We start from the raw sequence: 20,572 nt of genomic DNA, 5'->3' as shown, positions 1-20,572 counted from the left end.
AATACAACAACAAAGCTATTTGGACTTGGATCCGAAGTACCTGGTTCCAACACACCGATATTCACTGATGTTGCACGTGACAGAGTTTTCACAAGGATGGTGTCATTGTAGCCATATTGGTGGTGAGTGGTTGTGTTTGAGGACAGTCAAGAAGAGAGGTCTCAGCAAGATAGAACCATGATGGGCCATTGGTGTAGCCAACATTGGCCCAGCATAGACAACTTGGACAAGATACAGCCGACATGTTCCCAAGATTGTTTTGAATGTGCTGCAGAAGTTTCAGAATGTGCTGCAGAGGTTTCAGTGAGAAGCCCTTATACATCCTGCACACACTCCTGATCTCTCTCAGTACAATTTCCATAGGAAGACAGAAGTGGTTATTGATTTGCTTCAGATAAAGAGGTGTACACCTGGGTGAAATCACATTTTCGTACTCTAAAGCCACCACTAGTGGTGAACATTGTTAATGATCACTTGTGATGAAGAATTATTAACATTGTGTGTTATATGTAAACCACATTTATTGTGATGACGTGAAAATTATAACAGTAGCAGTGGTAGAGAACAGAAAAAGATAATTTCAATTTCACTTTGTTGCAGTATCAGTGTCAAGGGGCAGTTAAATTTTGTTCAGATACTCTGTAAGTGATGTCCAGCGTTTTTACAGAATGAGCGAAACACTAATTTTCTTTCACTGTAGCTGATTAATCTCTGGCTACCTTGAATTCGGACATAATACTTGTCAAACTTTTCATCACATAGTTTCTTCCAACCAGATTCAATACTTTTAACATTCAACATTCTTTCACAAAACAGGCCACGCTATAACCATAGCTTAACACAGACTTTCTTGCCACATGGTTACAACATACAACCAAAGACTGACCTATGTTGAAAATGATTTTTTCAAAGAAGTTACAGTCATAGATTCTGTGACATTAATTTTGTACGTTAGCAAAATAGAGTCTCGTGTATTATTGTAAAATATAAATTCTGTTGACATTAATAATTATTTTTACCTGATTTTGTTTAAGTTGAACATAAAAATAGCTGGATGGCAATTTTTTTTAATGCTCATATTTTCATATAGGAAGCATACTGAATATATCCATAATTATCTAGTAGGATAAAGATATAGAAAAAATGAATAAATAAAATAAAATTCAGCATCACAGCGAAAACTGAGAATTATGTATCAACAAAAAGTGGCATTGAGAGATTCATTAACAGCAAGACCAGCATTGATAAGAGTCAATTTTGAAGAGAGAAAATTACCCTTGGATTGTTACAGTAGGCAACCTCAAACATTCTTCCATGAAGGCATTGAGTGTCTTTTCTCACAATGTGATAAATGTATTAACAGCAATAGTGATTACTTTTGAAATAATAAACATTTTACTTACCTTTTTCCATCTGATTTTCATTTGTCTGCCCCTTATTTATGAACACAGATAAAATTAAAACTTCACTGAGCAGACTCAAATAGATATGAGGCAATGTTGCAAACAATGTATGTCCAAAAACAAATTTTCAGTGTGTAGTTAAAAATTCGATGTTTTCACTTATAGGATTACACTCCTGTGGAAACATACTGAAAATGATGGTTGCTGGATACAGCACACTTTTTGAGTAATACTTAAAAATGTAACAATGAAGTCAAACAATGGAAAATCAAGAATGGAATAACAATATGAAAAAGATAGGTAGCTACTCATTTTGAACAGATATATTTTAACAATAATTAACTACACGACAGAATAAATATTTTGTAATGTCAGTGGGAGAATTTTCAGTTCCTATATCAAAAGTCTACAGAAAGTTTATAGAGAGGTCTATTTGCATAGAAATATACAGTGGTGGCTGCTGTGTAAGGGGACAAGAGCACGTGAGCAGTCTGACTTTCGACACCTTGCGGATTTATTGGTTATTTTTCTTTGAGTGCTGTTGAATGTAACGTAGATGCCGCAGGCTGAAAGATACGGCACTTAAATCTAGCATGCTACTGCTCTTCTAGACTCTGTGAAACTTGGACTTTAGGGTTGCAAGCACACCTTCAGTTGTGTACACCTTAAGGAGCTTTCGCCCACACACAACTTGCGTGAAGTAATTGCGTTATGGGCCAAATGCATATGGATTTGGTAAACAATGTGCATGGTTGTCGATGTGCACTGCTAGCCCTTGCCACTCAACTAGAAGTTTACGTCAGTGCCACCAGGTGGTAGCACACTGCGGCAGACTTTTATCCCCATTCACTCGGCATACATCTTGCTACATGATAGCATACTCCTCAGATATGTTAATTCACTCACTGTGTACTGTAGTAAAATTAGATCAGACATCAGTATATGTTAAAGTTGTACTGTATGTTGAAGTTGTACTGACAGTAAACTATTTTGTGGGTTTCTGAAAGAGTTATAGGATCCACAAAAACAATTCTTTCTTTTGTCAGATAAGCTATGCATCTTATTATTATTACCATTCTTATTGTTATTGGCAGTGGCTGTAAGTGTAACTGTTATATAGCAGGTGCTATTAATTTCACACTCTCAAATTTATCTGAATCTAAAAATTTGTTAACATCCAAATTGTATACTCATAAGCTGCCACTGGAAATATGGCTGTTAAAGTTCATTTTCTCTGAGAAGTATGTGTGGATATGGCTTTAATCTCCTTCAGATTTAAGCATATAATCATGTGTATTAAAATGTAACAGAAAAATAAGCCAGAATATTTGTGTTCCTACAAACATCTGAGTGTAATTTTCTTTGATAAATCTTTGAACTGCTGAAGTTAGTGCAAGGGGTACAGCAGCATGTTTATGGCTCAGGAGTTAACATTAGGTGTCCTTATTGTATGCAGTGATGAAAAGCAAGAGTATATTGCACATCATAACTTACACTGAAGAGCCAAAGAATTGACACCATGAATCCTGCAAAGCTGTCCATAAATCCATAAGAGTACGAGGGGATGGAGATCTCTTATGAACAGAATTTTGCATGGCATCCCATATATGGTCAATAATGTTCATGTCTGGGGAGTTTGGTGGCCAACAGAAGTGTTTAAACTCAGAAAAGTGTTCCTGGAGCTACTGTCTAGCAATTATGAACTTGTGGGATGTTGCACTGTCCTGCTGGAACTGCCCATATTTGTTGGAATGCACAATGGATATGAATGGATGCAGGTGATCAGACAGGATGCTTACATATGTGTCACCTGTCAGAGTCATATCTTGACATATCAGGGGTTCCATATCACTCCAACTGCACATGCCCCACACCATTACAGAGCCTCCACCAGCTTGAACAGTCTCCTGCTGACATGCAGGGTCCATGCATTCATGAGGTTGTCTCCATTTCTGTAGACGTCCATCCACTCAATACAATTTGAAATGAGACTCACCTGACTAGGCAACATGTTTCCAACCATCAACAGTCCAATGTCAGTGTTGATGGGCCCAGGCAAGAGGTGTAAAGCTTTGGGTCGTGCAGTCACCAAGGTACACGACTGAGCCTTTGGCTCCGAAAGCTCCTATAGGTAATGTTTTGTTGAATGGTTCGCATGCTGATACTTGTTGATGGCCCAGCATTGAAATCTGCAGCAGTTTGCAGTAGGGTTGCAATTCTGTCACATTAAACAATTCTTTTCAGTCGTCTTTGGTCCCGTTCTTCCAGGATCTTTTTCTGGCCGGAGTGATGTTGAAGATTGATATTTTACTTGATTCCTGATATTCATGGTACACTCATGAAATGGTCATATGGGAAAATCCCCACTTCATTGCTGCGTAGGAGATGCTATGTCCCATCGCTCGTGTACCGACTATAACACCACATTCAAATCACTTAAATCTTGGTAACCTGCCATTGTAGCAGCTGTAACCGATCTAACAACTGCGTCACACACTTGTTGTCTTATATAGGCATTGCCGACCACAGTGCCATATTCTGTCATTACGTACCTCTGTATTCGATTACACGTGCCTATACCAGTTTCTTTGGCTCTTCAGTGTACCTGAATCTAGTTGTGTGTAAATGAAAGAACATAGTGAAATAGGGACCAACCGAAAGATGCAATGCGGTTGGGGCGCTGACCTCATATTCTTGAGAATGGAGTTCACCCTGTCTGGCCATCCTTAGTGGTTTTCTGTGGTTTTTATGTATCATTTCAGGCAAATGATGGGCTGATTCCTTTATTTAGGCCATGGCCGACCTATTCTCACAAACAAATAGTTATATATTCTGTGTGTATTTATATTTTAAGCTTTTTTTATTACAATGAAAAATCAGGTATCATTGTAAGATGATCCCTAGATGAATAAATAAGTGAACAAAAAGGTCATCTGTTGTTGACAAAGATCTTGATGGCTGAAAGCTTATTTTGTGACAGTCTATTTGTTGTACCTATCTGCGTCTCAGCATCTCCGCTATATGGTGGAGTAGCAACTATCTTTTTCATAATACTATTAAATGCTTGGACAGGTACATTTCATCATTGATGGATACTATCATTTGTCTTGGTTTTTATTCCCAGACTAAGGTGTAGTTTCCACTTGCTTAGAAATTTGAATTACCATTGTTTTCCTTTTTGCATGTTGATTGGCTATGGAATTGTTATTAGTGTAGACGCTACCAAAATACCTGCACATCATATTAAATTGTGCACTGTCATCTTCGGTAGATTGCCACAATGACTTAGTTGTGTTATTATTTATCAAGAAAAGTTTCATCATCCATTAGGTAGTAAGCATTTAATAGGGTGTAGCTGATAATCAGAATAACTTCAACCATAATTTGAATTAACATGCTAAATAAGAAGAAAGTTCACCAGCGGGCAAAAATTATGAATGAACTTCATATGTTAATGTATTATGTGGCTACAGTGAATAAATTTTCGCATTAGACTATCTGATGCTCTGTATTCGAATAATGCTAGTGCCTCTAGTAGCAACTGCTGATGCTAACTTTGGGGTAGGGCCATTTGAAATCGTCAGAAACTGAAAATTGAGCTTTTTGAAACATTTAATTACATTGCTTTAAGTTATTGCTTGACTGAAGAGCAAAGAGCAGCTGCAAGTAAAATACAAGACAGTTATAGAAGAGTGGATGACCATCAGAGCTTATGATTCACTCCTTACGAGAATGTTACTAATGCTGCCTAAGTTGGTTAACTCAGACACAACATTTCAGTTATGACTTTCAGACACTTGTGTTATGTACAGAGTATAAACACTGGCAGTCTTGGTCTTCATCATTATGCTGAGGAAAGGCACTTTTTTCTCTGGTCAGATGATCACCTGCTACATTAGCTATGGCCAGACTATGACTTACCCCTCGCCTCTTACAGTAGTATTGGAGATTACAAAAAGGAGCAAATGACTCGTCAACTCAAAGTTACTAGTCAGTTTATTGGATCTGCTGACCAGGTCTCATTTTTATATACCATCAACCATGTGAAATCCACTGCTGGGTGAACTCCTGTTCTTGACAACTAAGTTGTCAGGAAAAAATATAAACGGAAGGCTAAACTGGGTTGGTCTGCTGTTGATAAAAATAAATAGAGTTTTCTGAACTAAGAAACTTCTAATGTGTTTCAAATGGAAAGTTTACAAATACTGTGTGTCACCAGATTTGGCTTATTGTAATGAGACAACAAATGAAAAACTGTGGGCTGCTCATTGTGGAATGAAGAGATGCATATAAGGAACTCTCTGTTCCAAGAGATTTGAAACTAGTTAAGAGTGTCAGGTAAAAGAATGAAGTGGAAAACATAATCAGGATTACAATGAAAATGATGTGGACAGGATGTGTAGCGAGACAAATTGATGGTAGCTGAACCAAGGAAGTTCTTTGCTTGCTGGAGACCTTTCATTAGTCTTCAACCATACACTGAGGTGACAAGTGATGGGATACCTACTAATGTAGTGTTGGATGTCGTTTTCTGTGGCATAGTGCATGAACTCAACTTGGCATGTACTCGACAAGTTGTTTTAAGTCCCCTGCAGAAATATTGAGTCATACTGCTTCTGTAGCCACTCATAATTGAGCAAGTATTGTCGTAGGATTTTGTGCATGAACTGACATCTTGATTATGGCCCATAAATGTTCAATGGGATTCATGTCGGGCAATCTGGATGACCAAACCAATTTTCTTGAATTGTCCAGAATGTTCTTCAAACCAGTCACCTGTGGCCCGGTGGCATGGCACATTGGTTTTTGTGAACATGAAGTCCACGAATGGCTGAAAATGGTCTCCAAGCAGCTGAACATAACCATTTCCAGTCAATGATTGGTTCAGTTGGACCAGAGGACCCAGTACATTGCATTTAAACATTTAGCCTAACATAACCAGAGGTCCCAGTTCATTCCATGTAAATACAGCCCACACCATCATGGAGCCACCAATACCTTCACAACTGGGTTCCATGGCTTCGTGGGGTCTGCACCACACTTAACTCCTACCATCAGCTCTTACCAACTGAAATCAGACTCATCTGACCAGGCCATTGTTTTCTCGTTGTCTAGGGTCCAACAAAATGATCCTGAGCCCAGGAGAGGCTCTGCAGGTGATGTTGTACAGTTAGCAAAGGCACTCGTGTTGGTTGCTGCTGCCATTGCCCATTAATGCCAAATTTCGCCACACTGTCCTAATACTTGTGTTTGTCATACATCCCACATTGATTATTGTGATTATTTCACGCAGTGTTGCTTGTCTGTTAGCATTGACAACTCTACACAAACGCCACTGCTCTCAGTTAAGTGAAGGCTGTCAGCCACTGCATTGTCCATGGTGAGGGGTAATGGCTGAGATGTAGTTTTCTTGGCACACTCTTCACACTGTTGATCCCGGAATATTGAATTCCCCAACAATTTCCAAAATGGGATGTCCCATGCGTCTAGCTCCAACTACCATTCCATGTTTAAAGTCTGTCAGTTCCTGTTGTGCGACCATATTCACGTCGGAAAACTTTTCACATAAATCAACTGAGTACAAATGACAGCTCCTCCAGTGCACTGCCCTATTATACCTCATGTGCACAATACTACCGCCATTTGTATATTTGCATATTGCTATACAACCTCAGTGTATGCGTCCATGTTGGTCCTCCACATTTTCTAATGTCATCTACCTATCTGCCACTAGGTCATCATATTGGTCTTTCCTTATCTCTTGGAATCTAGTACAGTATTTTCTTGGTCTAACTAGTATCAATTTAATTATTTTACCCTTGGTGGCCTGAGAACTTTGGGGCAGATTTTGAAAATATCACTAGGGAAGAAAACTGCAACCAAGCATATGAGGGAAAGTTTTACGTTATATAAAACATAGAGGTCTGCTTCATTGACATGTGACATGTTGAACCTTCATCTAGACTGAGGACAACATTGCAAGCACATGTTTATGTTTCTTAAGTTCACATCTGTACCAAACAGCAAGTTGGTGCAGTGATGAAGTACTTCTACAGCTATTGTGTGTTCGACTGCAAAATGCAGTTACGAGGTCTGTTCAAAAAATCTACACTTATCTTTTACTTGTTGTGCATGGTCTCCTTCAAAATACTCTCCTCCACAATTGATACTCTGCTTCCAACACCATTTCCACTTCCAGGAGCAGTCTTGGTACGCCTCTTTCTGGAGGGTATGAAGTGCCATGTGCGAATTTTCTTTTATCTCATCTATGATTGCAAATCTTCATCCTATCAACGGGGTTTTCAACTCCGGAAATAAAAAAAAAAGTCTGCAGTTGCCAGGTCTGGAGAGTATGGAGGATGAGCAGCACAGTGATTTCTGTTTTTGTGCAATAGTCACACACCAACAGGGATGAATGTGTGGGTGTGTTATCATGGAGCAAGAGCCACGTATTGTTTCGCCACATTTCAGCCCATTTCCTTCTCACAATTTCTTGCAGGTGGTGAACACGTCTCGATAGTACTATTTATTAAAAGTTTGTTTCTGTGGCACGAATTCATGATGTACTAATTCTTCAAAGTCATAGAAAACTATCAGTATGGCTTTGACATGTGACCTGATATTTTTGGTCTTGGGAAACCTTTCCCGACCCATTGTGAAGATTGAACCTTGGTCTCAACATCATAACCATAGACCCACGTCATATCGCCAGTTCTGATTCTTTAAAGGAACATTTTATTCTTATGTGCATGATCCAAAAGCTCTTCACACATGACGAGGTGAAGTTTTTTATGGTCTTAACTTATGAACTGTGAGATGAATGTGGCGGCAGCATGATGCATTCCGAGAAGCTGTCAGGATTTTATGACATGATCCAACTGAAATGTTACATTATTTTGCAAGCTCTCGGACAGTCAGTCTTCGATTGGCATGCACAATTTCATTAACATTCCTGACATGAGCATCGTTGGTAGTTGTTGAAGGGCATTCTGAATGAGGGTCATCTTTAACTTCTGTCCGGCCATTTTTAAACCATGTGAACCATTCATAACACCAAGTACAGCTTAAGCACTCATCACCGTAGACTTTATGCATCATTTTGTGTGTGTCTGTAAAAGTTTTCTTGAGTTTCACACCAAATTTAGTGCAGAAGCATTACTTATCTAACTATGCCATCTCGAGATTTGCAAACTGTGCGACACAATGTTCTACTCAATACAGCACTGAATAATAACTAACAGACATACAACAATGAAACTGCTGGCAGTTATACATTAAGCACAGGCATGTGCAGGGATGCCAACCACATTTCACTCCAACACACCATTGGCGCGAAATTACAGATTTTTTGAACAGTCTGCGTATTTCTATTCTTAGGACACAGACAATGCAATGGCGTTTGTGTAGAGTAGTAAGTGCTAACAGACAAACAACACTGCATGAAATAACTGCAGAAATCAATGTGGGACATATGATGAACATATGTGTTAGGACAGTGTGGCGAAATTTGGCATTAATGGACTATTCCAGCAGGAGACTGACATGAGTGCCTTTTCTAAAAGCACAATGTCACCTGCAGTGCATTTCCTGGGGTCATGACGATGTTGGTTGGACACTAGATTACTGGAAAATAGTGTGCTGGTCAGATGAGTCCTGGTGTCAGTTGTTAAGAGCTGATGGTAGAGTTTGAGTGTGGTGCAGACCCCACGAAGCCACGGACCCATGTTGTTAACAACAAGGGACTGTGAAAGCTGGTGGTGGCTGCATAATGGTGTGGGCTGTATTTACATGGAATGTACTGGGACCTCTGGTTATGTTAGGCTATTTGGAGACCATTTGCAGCCATTCATGGGCTTCATATTCCCAAACAATGATGGAATTTTTATGGATGACAATGCGCCATGTCACCGGGCCACAGTTGTTAATGATTGGTCTGGAGAACATTCTGGACATTTCGAACCAATGATTGGTCACCAGATCATCTGACATGAACATTTGTGGGACATAACAGAGACGTCAGTTCATGCACAAAATACTGCACTGGTAACACTTTCGCAATTATGGACATCTGTAGAGGCCACATGGTTCAGTGTTTCTGTTGTGGACTTCCAAAGACTTGTTGAGTCCATGCCACATTGAGTTGCTGCACTATGTCAGGCAATAGGAGGTCCGACATGATGTTAGTGGTAGCCCATGACTATTGTCACCCCAGTGTAAAATGCATCCAGTCATGTTGGTACCTATTAAAGAAAAACAAGTACCTACATTTGTAACAGTAGAGGCCTGACTGCTGTGAATGCTGCTACTTTAATGCAGCTAATAGAAGTCTTCAATCCTTGAATCAAGATAATCAAATAATGTATAGATGAAATGGCTATCAGGCACATTTTAAATTTTGTTTTGAATTTCTATGGATTCAGTATCTCTTACCTTATTTCCTATGGGTGCTTGTTGAAGCTGTGCTCAATAATACAGAACCACATACTGAACTACTGACCAAGTGGTAAAACCTACATGTAAAATAACACCTCAGCTGAAACTCATTTTCATTGTTAACAACAAATAACATTAAGAAGTAAATGCACTGCGAAGTGTGTGCAGGAATTGCAAACCCTTTGAATAGTTTCAGTTAGACCAACAGTCTTCAGACTTCAAATACAAACTTCTAAAGATCTCAAGATTTTTGAAAAATAGCCTAATTTTGATTATAAATAGAGTACACATTTAACTTGCATGAGTTTCATGAAGTCAAAAAGCAGTTGTTTAATTTCACAAGACAGCTATCCAAACATTAATTTCAGTTTAGATGTTTGATAATAAGTCTAAGTTGTAACTTAAATTTCTGACCATTAAAAGTACAGCTCCACGAAGGCAGCATGCAGCAAATGTGAAATTGGCAGAAAGTGTACTACATTTTCGGATATGGAAATTATTAGCGATTCAGTGCAATGACATGAGGTAGGTAGGAGTAATGCCATTTATATCTGTTTTTAAGGAAGGACTATGCAGTAGGTTTTTTTCTGGAATTCACATTTGAATTTTTTTGTGAGGGGAGAGAAGGTAGTGTTATTCTTCATGTAAGAAGAACTAATGTCTTTCAGAATGAGTCAGAATTCGACAGTGGCAAGAACTTTGCCTGCAGAGATCACTCTCTGTTGCCCTACAGCATTGCTGTCTGTGCTGGTCAGTGTCCAATGACTGTTGCATGAATTTGGAATCAGTGGGTCAAGAAGGCCATACTCAGTGCCATGCCAGGTATCAGTACCCTTGCAGGACTAGCAAGAGATGACATGCTTATTGTTTTCTCAATCGTGCAGGATCGTTATCTACCTTGAATCAGGAAATGGCATTATTTGCAATAACACAAGTATCCACACAGAGAGTGCAACAATGTCTGGAGCACCATGAACTGTCAGCATGGCTACCATTGTTGAAGCTTCAATTTGTATGTCAGCAGAGTCGTGCTAACAGTGGTAGGAGTAGTATGGCAGTGTCTTTTCAAATGAGTCCTGGTTTTATATAAAGGACGATGATGGAGGCCCTGAGGAGAACAAGCATTCATATTAGTAGTAAGGACTCAGCACCTGCTGCAATGATATGGGGTGCCATTGGCTACACAACTCAATATCCTTCAGTTCACATAACTGCTGATTTCGACTGCAGGCATAAGATGTGTACACACTACTCATGCTCACCAGACTTGTGTTCGTCAGACTCATCTATCAGGAGTCTTATGTAACTTGTCTGACTCACACTTGTGTTGCTTCTGTCTTTGTCCATGGTACCCCAGTTGCTTGCCAGGCTGTGATTCATGGTGATCCATTCTGTACTTGCAGTCATGACCAGTACCAGCTTCCTAATTTAAAAATGGACAAAGTGGTTATAGTAAGTGCCAGCTTCCTTGTGACATTCCTGTTAGTTCAGGAACAAGATAGAAGGAGACCCAACAAAGACCCAAGGAAACACAGGTGGTGGATGACTACAGTTTTCAGAAGCAGAAAAAGATGTAGTGGGAGTGATTTAATGGATGACTTGGATGTTGAAAACAAACATTTCTAGACATTTTGCCGTATGTCTGCATCTGATAAATTTGGTAGGACTGAAGATAGCAAAGGCTGACAGCAAACTTCGGAAAGCTATACCAGTTACTGAGCAGTTGGCACTTATGCTCAGATACCTAGTAATTGGCGATACCTACTGCAGCCTCGTTTTTTATTTAAAGTCTTCAAACAGGTGATATCAAACATTGTTCTTGGTTCCTGGAGTGTATGCAGCTCTTGCTTGCTTAGCTTTTTTTTATTTTGTTTGTGGTAGTTGTGGATATTGTTCATAAGTATTTGTGAATGTGATAGTAAAATCATTGGTTCACTCCATTTTAAAAGAAAAACCGGTGTCCATAATACAGAAAATTAAAAAAAAAAAATGAAGACCAAACTGGACGAGTGCAGAGAACTGACTGATCTAGGCTTGTCTCCATCCATACCACTAACGCAACTTGCCATGCATCCCTTTGATGTATTGACAACAGGCGGAGCCAGACAAGCCATAGGCACTGGCAGCTTGTGAACCCATCTCGTGGATAGTCCTCGGAGCCTGTAAGGCTCGCGAATCTGACAAGCACACGAGTCACATGAGTAGTGTGGACACACCTTTATGAATCTGAAATGTTAAGGCTGGTGGGTGTAACCTATTTTTGAGGTCTGTGTGTAATTACATTCCAGCAAGATGATGAAAAATCACATCTTGCTCGTGCTGTTCTGATCTATCTCAATACAGAGGGTGTTCAACTGTTGCCCAGGCCAACACATTCTTCAGATATCTCCCATTTGAATGTGTCCGGTCATGGGTTGCTGAGATACTGGCATGCCACCACTTGCAAGCCACTATGATTGTAAAACTCAGGTATGAAGTTACAGCAGCATGGAATGTCACCCAAACTCAGTTTTGCAATGTCCAGCTGGTGTTGCTGCCAGAAGTGGCAGCTCTGTATATTAAATTTTGTACCCTGTACACCCCTAAATAACCTACAAAGTTAATCACATATTCTTCCTGCTTACCTTAAATGTGCAGTAAGAAAAATTTCGTTATTTAGTGTTGTTCCTGGTGTTGCAATTTTAATTGCAGGCAGTGTACTTTGCCTCATTTGGTTTGGGAAACGAGTATTGAGTAGGACCAGATTGGAGAAAAACACTGAGGCAGTGTGTCTTGTGTACAGTACTAAAGAAATATACATAGAAAGAAACTGAAGGAAATATTCCTTGAGATGAGACGAGAATGTTGATAATTTAGACTTAATGACAACTATCACATTTTAGTATCGTACCAGTAAACCCCAGCTTCTTTAAAGAATTGAACTCCCCTGTATAAAACAGCTTCAAACATGTGATTACTTTACAAATTATTTAATGTGCTAAATACACTCCTGGAAATGGAAAAAAGAACACATTGACACCGGTGTGTCAGACCCACCATACTTGCTCTGGACACTGCGAGAGGGCTGTACAAGCAATGATCACACGCACGGCACAGCGGACACACCAGGAACCGCGGTGTTGGCCGTCGAATGGCGCTAGCTGCGCAGCATTTGTGCACCGCCGCCGTCAGTGTCAGCCAGTTTGCCGTGGCATACGGAGCTCCATCGCAGTCTTTAACACTGGTAGCATGCCGCGACAGCGTGGACGTGAACCGTATGTGCAGTTGACGGACTTTGAGCGAGGGCGTATAGTGGGCATGCGGGAGGCCGGGTGGACGTACCGCCGAATTGCTCAACACGTGGGGCGTGAGGTCTCCACAGTACATCGATGTTGTCGCCAGTGGTCGGCGAAAGGTGCACATGCCCGTCGACCTGGGACCGGACCGCAGCGACGCACGGATGCACGCCAAGACTGTAGGATCCTACGCAGTGCCGTAGGGGACCGCACCGCCACTTCCCAGCAAATTAGGGACACTGTTGCTCCTGGGGTATCGGCGAGGACCATTCGCAACCGTCTCCATGAAGCTGGGCTACGGTCCCGCACACCGTTAGGCCGTCTTCCGCTCACGCCCCAACATCGTGCAGCCCGCCTCCAGTGGTGTCGCGACAGGCGTGAATGGAGGGACGAATGGAGATGTGTCGTCTTCAGCGATGAGAGTCGATTCTGCCTTGGTGCCAATGATGGTCGTATGCGTGTTTGGCGCCGTGCAGGTGAGCGCCACAATCAGGACTGCATACGACCAAGGCACACAGGGCCAACACCCGGCATCATGGTGTGGGGAGCGATCTCCTACACTGGCCGTACACCACTGGTGATCGTCGAGGGGACACTGAATAGTGCACGGTACATCCAAACCGTCATCGAACCCATCGTTCTACCATTCCTAGACCGGCAAGGGAACTTGCTGTTCCAACAGGACAATGCACGTCCGCATGTATCCCGTGCCACCCAACGTGCTCTAGAAGGTGTAAGTCAACTACCCTGGCCAGCAAGATCTCCGGATCTGTCCCCCATTGAGCATGTTTGGGACTGGATGAAGCGTCGTCTCACGTGGTCTGCACGTCCAGCACGAACGCTGGTCCAACTGAGGCGCCAGGTGGAAATGGCATGGCAAGCCGTTCCACAGGACTACATCCAGCATCTCTACGATCGTCTCCATGGGAGAATAGCAGCCTGCATTGCTGCGAAAGGTGGATATACACTGTACTAGTGCCGACATTGTGCATGCTCTGTTGCCTGTGTCTATGTGCCTGTGGTTCTGTCAGTGTGATCATGTGATGTATCTGACCCCAGGAATGTGTCAATAAAGTTTCCCCTTCCTGGGACGATGAATTCATGGTGTTCTTATTTCAATTTCCAGGAGTGTATGTGACGTTCAGCATGTAAGTGAGAAATGTTTAGATAGGGTTTGAAATTATACTTGAAGTTTGGTGGAAGTCACTAAATGCTCTTATGCTCAAATACTGGACGGATAAAGTCTGTACATTTGCATGTCATCAGTTATGCTGCATCAGAAGATTGGGTTGTTTGGGGGAAGAGACCAAACAGCTAGGTCATTGGTCTCATTGGATTAGGGAAGGACTGGGAAGGAAGTCAGCCGTGCCCTTTCAAAGGAACCATCCCAGCATTTGTCTGGAGCGATCTAGGGAAATCATGGAAAACATAAATCAGGATGGCCGGACGCGGGCTTGAACCGTCGTCCTCCTGAATGCGAGTCCAGTGTGCTAACCACTGCACCACCTCGCTCGGTCTGCCTCAGAAGAAATTCGGTTTCTAATTGTAATACTTGCCTTACTGTGTTAAGCTTTTGGCATAAGATTATACCTCTTAATGAGTAAAATATGACATGCATTTTTAATTTTTAAATTCAGCCACTTATTACACAGAGTATTGAAAATCAAATTCTTGTTGCCCCTGGAAACTGTTAGATAGGCAACATACAACTGGTAATAAACAGCATACATCAGTAGTAACAAAATTTCATTTTTAAATGGTTAATACATGTTATTTAAACTGGCTACTCATTTCAGTTGTTGTTTGTTGCAGTGCATTGAATGTCTGACATAGTCATTATGCTCACTTATTGAGTACATCTCTTTGTTCTTTGTCGTTGTAAAGTCTGTGTATTATTTACTCTTACTTTCAACAGTTATAATGGCAGTACAAATCACTCAAAGATAGTGTTGAAGGAAGAGTGACATACAGGAGTCAATGATAAGTAGCAAGATAATCAGAAAGAAAACTATAAAATTGCCATAAAAAATGTGATAGTGGAAATTGATGGCCTTTTGAGAGGAACTGTAAGCAAAAAAAGTAGTATGATGCTGGTTTCAGAAAGTCAACGTCATTGGGTAAGATGGAATTTTTAAACATCCCATTGCCAAAAATGCTACTACTGTGAAGGACAGGCAATATTTTGATTATAAAACATTCAGTCTTGCATTTGTGTCAGCGCAGTGCATGTAAAATTAGGGAAGACTTAAGAGTCTTGCACTCTGAATTGTCTGTTTTTTGTAGTGAGGTACTGAGACATAGTATCACATTGTAATGTCAACTACATACCTGAAAGCAGAGGCGTCAATGAAATACAACACTTAGCACTGGAAGCACATTTATAACAAACACCATTGTATAGCCAGCACAGAACTGAACCACCGAATGGAGAGTGCTGCTATTGAATATTCCAGAATAACAAACATTAGAACTTTCTAGAGTCTTCCAGAAATGATAAATATTACATAACAAATAAGTGGTGGTGGTTGAGTTTGAACTGGTGACCTGCAGCATGCCAGCCAGTGACGATAAGGACAAGGTAAGCAGGACAGTTTGTGTCATTGCTCCCTCTGTTGGAGAAATGGTGACGTGCTGTTTCAGAAGTTCTCATTGGAGTCAACTACATCACCCTGTGTCTGGATCTTGTCAATGGCCACTTATTGAGTGCATCTCTTTGTTCTTTGTTGTTGTAAAGTTTGTGTATTATTTACTCTTACTTTCAACAGTTATAAAGGCAGTACAAATCATTCGAAGATAGTGTTGAAGGAAGAGTGATATATAGGAATAAATGATAAGTAGCAGTATAATCAGAAAAAAACTATAAAATTGCCATCGAAAATGTGATAGTGGAAATTGATGGCCTTTTGAGAGAAACTGTGTGGCTGCACTAGTGAATCCTCTGTTCAAGTCATCACATTCTCTTCACTATGATGAGTTTCGCAGTTAGGTCCTTCTCTCAAAGTTTTGTGATTGTCGAGTGGGTCATAAGTTTCCTTAAATGAGAATTCCCCATTGTTAATTTGCTTCTAAGGACTTTAGAAGGGTTTCATACATGGACTTGAGCGACATCTCCTCACTTTTATTTTCTTGATGAGGGGTCATAATCCTTGACTTCATATGTGACGTCTGGCGAGTGATTAATGACATCATATGGCCAGAGAAGTGCTTCAGTACAAAAACTCGAGGCTGTATTTCCTGGCTGGTGCTCGGTGTTACAGTATTTTTGGACTTTTTCCTGGGCATCGAGAGTCTGTATTTGAGCCAGCTGTCTTTCTTCTTTCATCTTAGTGATGAGGTGTTTCATGTACTCATCCTGCGTAACATCCAGTTGAAATGGGAACGGTATATCCATTGTCATTTCCCTCTTGTAACCATGGAGCAGAAAGAGCAACATGTAGTCTGTGGTGTCTAGGTGCACAGTGTTACATGCAATGGTCATGACAGTCAGTATTGTATCTCCATCTGTCTGTCGACACCAACGTTCATCGAGAGCATACCTGCAAATATCTTATTAAAGCCTTCTGTGAGGGCTTTCGTTTGTGGGTGGTAGGCAGTTTTGCTATATCCATGAGTAGCTGGGTATCAGTGAAAGTGTTAGAACCAAGCAGAGAAATAGGTGAAACTGCAAGGCGGAAGGGCTGCCTGTAAAAGAGAACACGTTAACAAACTCGAACTACTTGTGTATTTGGACTGAAATAACTTGCTGCCCATAGATCTCCATTACCATCACTGGTGTTCAAGGCTCGGTACTCTTGTAGGAACAGGCCCACACAGCTGTGCTGGATGCATAACACTGGGAGGGACAGGAGTGAGGCTCTTACAAGGGCGGCATCAGAAGATAAAGGAGGATCCACATTTGCTGCCCGTGGAGTAGCTTGACAGAACTGCAATTGTCAGTTAGTGTGGTTTGATAAGTGCTCAGAAGTGTGGTGAAAATTGACATAGTGGCAGAGGATTCAAAAGCTTTTTTCATTTGTTTTTTAAAAATCTGATTGAGATTTTCCACTTCATTATTTAACGAAGAATCCAATGGAGCATTGCAGAAATATTTTATGCCAGTAGCCTTACGAAAACCTTTGAGGTGGATGCCATGAATTGTGTCCCATTGTCAGAGACCAATGTGCAAGGCAATGCTTCGATCGCTGAAACCAGGGCCAAGGCTATGAGGCTGTAAGGGTGGGGCTGGTCTCAGTGGACATCATTTGTACATGTGGGTACTTTGAGTAAGCATCCACGGCGAGCAAGCTCATTGATCCCAAAAATGGGCCAGTAAAATCAAGATGGATGTGACCCCATGGGAGGTGGGGGTAGGCCAGGGGCCAAAAGATTATGGAGATGCTGTCTGGTGCCAGGTGCATGCCATACAGCCACGGGATTTCCTTGAAATGTTACCATTGATTCCCACTCAGTACAAATGTTGGTGAGGTAAATCCATCAAGTGGGACATCCTCCAATGTCCCCAGCGCAGCAAGCTCAATACCCATTGTTGCAGTTCTACCAGGATGACGACCTGGTACATGTCAGTCTCATTCAAAAGAAAGACATCATCTACAAATGAGAACCTGTGAGAAACATGTTCTCAGGAACTGAGCTCAGTCACCAACCAGTGGGTCAGGTAATATGGCCAACTATGGGTGATATAGTGAAGGATCTGCCGCAAGGTGGGGTCCCAGCATATGGCAACGACAGCACAAGTGGTGGTAATGGGGAAATCGTCCAATATATGTTCCCGCGTGTTATTGATGTGAAGTAGAGGAACTTCTGTCGGCTGAAATCAGGGTCTGTACCAGTGGGTAGATGTGACAATGTGTCAGCATTGGAATGCTGTGCCGTGGGCTTATACAGGATGGTGTAATTGTATGCATTCAGGAACAATGCCCGGCACTGGAGGCATTGAGCTGTCTCCCCCGGGAGGCTGGAACAGGATCCAAATAATGCCTCCACTGGCTTCCGATCTGTAATTAGAGTTAACTGCACCCTAAAAAGATAGACATGAAATTTTTTGATGGCAAACAGGTCACCAGTGCCTCTTTCTCGATCTGGGAATAGTTTTCCTGTTTGGGGTTATTGTCTTGGACGCATATGCCATTTGCTGTTCGGAGCCTGCTGCATTCCTCTGTGCTAAGACTGCCCTGATGGCATCGGCAGATGCGTTGGCTGCCAAAACCGATAGGTGACTGGAAGAGAATGATGTGAGGTAAGAAGTGGCTTTGGGAATGGTTTTCTTTTGAATAAAAGCCCAGTCACAAGCAGTGACCTATTTGTAAGGCACACCCTTATTACGTCACTCATTGAGGGTTGCACAGTGTGAACCACATGGGATGAGAAATTGGAATAATAGTTGATTTTGCCCAAAAACACTTGCAATTCAGGAAAATTTGTCAGGCAGGGTATGGAATCTATTGTGGCAACATTCCAATCAGTGGGCCTGATTCCCTCTTTGTTCAGTCAGTGGCCCAACTACTCTACTTCTGGCTGAAAAAAGCTGCATTTCTCCAAAAAACAATGCAGGTTGCATCCAAGAGAGTCATAAAAAGGCAGTGGAGGTATTGCAGATGCTCCTGGTGGGAATGTCTTGTAACAATGGTATCATCCAAGTAATTCACGCAAGCCAGAATATGCAGCATCAGCTGTTCCAGAAATCTTTGGAAATTGTAGTGGTTGAGGCAATGCTAGATGGGAGTCACTTGTACTTATGTAATCCAAAAGGTGTGTTAATGGACAACAGCGTTCTGGGATTTCTCGTCTAAGGGTGACTGGAGGTAAGCATCATTGAGGTCATTCTTGGGGTAGTATTCACCTCCAGGAAGTTTTGTGAAGAGGTCTCCCGGCCAGGAGATAGGATAAGTTTCCATCTGTGATTGGTCATTGATGGTAGCCTTGAAATCTCCACAGTCAGAGAGCACCATTGGGCTTTCTGATGATGGCGAGTGGAGTGGCCCATGTAATGGAAAACCCAATCAACATAAAGGTCTTGAAACCAGAATTGTTGGTAGCGGATGGGAGGTTAATGATAAATAACGTAATTAGCCTCGTAACACATTTATAGGCCACAGTGATCCATAAACTGTCCCTGAAGAGGAACAGAACTATCCTCCTAAGCCACTAAATGCCATAAGGGCAAGGACAACTCGGTAAACTGTAGTTGTGCATACATTGGCTGCTTTATCAAAGAAATGGTGGTCTTTGTGTCCACCAGGAAAAGGGCATCATGACAAAGAATGTGAAACGTGAGAAATAATTTCTGCATGAAGGGGTTGGCTGGAGGGACTACTGACTGCAGCACATGTACGTTGTCCAGTGCACTCATGGGGTGGGATGGGTTGCACGGCTTTGGCAGACTGAATGGAGATGCCCCTCTTTGCCACAACTTGTGCAGGACCCCCAGCGATTTGGACAGTCTGGTCAGGAGTGGGCATAAAAACACAAACACTGTGGACATGAAGGGAGCATCACCCATGACCATCTTTGAGGGTCAGCTGGAGGCTCCTGATGCCATAGAGATGTCAGACAATGACAAATCACAACATTATTGCAACCTGGGAGTTGTCCGATGTCTGTGATGCAGGGATGGAATGTGTGGTGGTGCATTAACTGACACAACTTGTGGCCTTGCTGTGAGTTGTTCATTAGGTGCCTGTGCAATTTCAAACAAAAGAGTGATGCGCAAAATGTCCTCCAATGATGGCTTATCCAGTTTCAATGCTTCTGTGCGGACCTCTGGATTGGTTGCCACTTGATCCATGAAATCATGAATCAAGGTGTCAAGCCTTGCAGTCTTGATTGGCAAAAATGAAATAACATTTGCAGCTGAGGCCCTGCAAGTCAGTGACCCAGAAATGGAATGATTGTCTGGGTTGTTTATGGTAGTGATGAAACTCGAGTCTGGAAGCAACGCAGGGAATAATAAGTAGTCAACAGAACTTTCCCTAACTACAATCATCTCTACCTTGTTTCATGGTTTTGTCGTCTACGCTGAAGTGTTTTTATAGAATAAACGAAAAAATGATTTAAATTGGCTTATTTCATACAGTTTAAGCAAATATAATTTAAGTTCGTAACATAATTGACACATATTTCCTAGTATCTCTCAGAAATTCATATGAGTTTTTATTATTAATTAAGTAAGTGTAAGTCTTAGGAGTAGAATTTAAGCAGTGTTCATTATTCCGTCTTTATGTAAAAAATGAACTCTTTAAATTTAATAACTTTCTAATTGCTGCCTATTAGGCTAAATCAGACATTTTTATAGTCAGGAAACTTGGTACTTTAAGTCAGTATAAATCAGTATCCAAGCAAAAGTTTATTAGTGCAGTCAAAATGTTTAGAGCACAGAATACAACAAAATTTTAAGCATCCAGGTCTTCTGTAAAATAAAATTTTTTCAACAGAACTAAATTTAAAATTAATGTCTGAATAATA

At 41.3% G+C, this 20,572-nt stretch overlaps 1 protein-coding gene across 1 annotated transcript in view; it reads left to right on the top strand.

Annotated features, from left to right (window-relative positions):
* Window positions 1-20,572, top strand: part of LOC126184692 (uncharacterized) — a 331,999-nt gene that overhangs the window by 129,192 nt on the left and 182,235 nt on the right. The gene's annotated exons all lie outside the window — the stretch shown is intronic.

Source organism: Schistocerca cancellata, chromosome 4, assembly GCF_023864275.1.
Source record: "Schistocerca cancellata isolate TAMUIC-IGC-003103 chromosome 4, iqSchCanc2.1, whole genome shotgun sequence".
Classification (NCBI taxonomy): Eukaryota; Metazoa; Arthropoda; class Insecta; order Orthoptera; family Acrididae; genus Schistocerca; species Schistocerca cancellata.
The sequence above is the reverse complement of the archived record's forward strand: the minus strand, read 5'-3'. Positions and strand labels throughout refer to the sequence as shown.